Below are 1,433 nucleotides of genomic sequence, written 5' to 3' on the forward strand. Positions count from 1 at the left end.
CTGTCTGTACAGTTCTCCTGCATATTGTATTGGCCTAGTGGTGGTAACAACCCATTGGGGGGTGGTATCATAAGTAGTAATGCTGTATTTACACAACCACTTTCAGCATTACTCATAGTGTACACGTGGATAATTGGCACCACACTGTTGACTCGCGAGAGCGTCTGAAATTTGAGGAGGCAAAATATAGATGGATTCCTGAAGTGATGATACAGGTTTGCATGAGTACATCAATTTCTACCTTTAGGCACTTGCCGCGTTCTAAGATACCATGACACAGTTAGTATATGGTAACGTGGCTTATCCTTGGGTAACATACCCAAAGAGGGTTTGGGTGATCCTGGCACGGCTCATCATCAGCTCAGGGTCCTTGTCCGAGCGAATGGGACTCCCAGGAAGCGCTGCCTGGTCAAATCCACCCGAGAGAGAGAGAGAGAGAGAGAGAGAGAGCGAGAGAGAGAGAGAGAGAGAGAGAGAGAGAGAGAGAGAGAGAGAGAGAGAGAGAGAGAGGATTAAGTTAACAGAGATTTCGTGTGGCTATGTAAAAGGTTTTATCACTTTGATTGACAAATATCGTATCGTATAATGTCCTCAAATGAATACAGCTTTCGCTTCTTTGTAAACGTGACTGAAAAATGTGAGACAATCCCCTGGGGGGCGTATCGCAATTCAAATTGTTATTTATTCATAATTACCTCTCTTAAATTTCAGTATACAAATCATAATACCCAATGCTATCCAAACGTTGTTTTTTATCACCGGGAAACCGGGCGCCTCAGTTGTATTTTGTCATTTGTTTTTATGCAAAAAAGTAAATATAAAACTTCAACGACAGAGAATTATCAGTCTTGATTATCTACCCAAAAAGGCAAAGCAGTGAGGAATATTATATGAATGGAAAACTGAAAATCAGTAATGACACAAGGTGTTCGCGAAAAGCATAAGCATGCCTTGCTCTCCTGGTAAGTCACACTTGATCTTTTGAGACAGACCCTAAACGTGTGTGGATAGCCTCTCATTTCATTACTGATTGTTCTATGGACGCGATCAAACAAGAAGGTGGCGGCGAGTTTACTTAAAGGTTAAAGGCTTTGTTGGGTCATGGCATCCCTCGTAGAGATGGAAGGGGTCCCTTCACAGGCTGGTATAACCTTTCACTTCTACGCGGGGGCGGGGCATCCGGGGGTTAAACTTCTGTCAGAACCTGGCGCTTGGCACAAGGCGCCAGGAACAATCATCCTAAGGTCTTCTTCTTTAAATGACATCTGCTATTTATTAAGGACAAGTACTATTAGACTCTGGAACACAAAACATACTGTCAAACTTTGTAACATTATCTATCAACTTCGACATTATGTTGTGCAGACTTTCAAAGGCAATTACTAAATATTCGATGTCACTTGTCAACACGAAGCGCGAGGCGATGACCTTTG

Source organism: Haliotis rufescens, unplaced genomic scaffold (genome assembly GCF_023055435.1).
Source record: "Haliotis rufescens isolate VD_foot unplaced genomic scaffold, xgHalRufe1.0.p SCAF_17, whole genome shotgun sequence".
Lineage (NCBI taxonomy): Eukaryota > Metazoa > Mollusca > Gastropoda > Lepetellida > Haliotidae > Haliotis > Haliotis rufescens.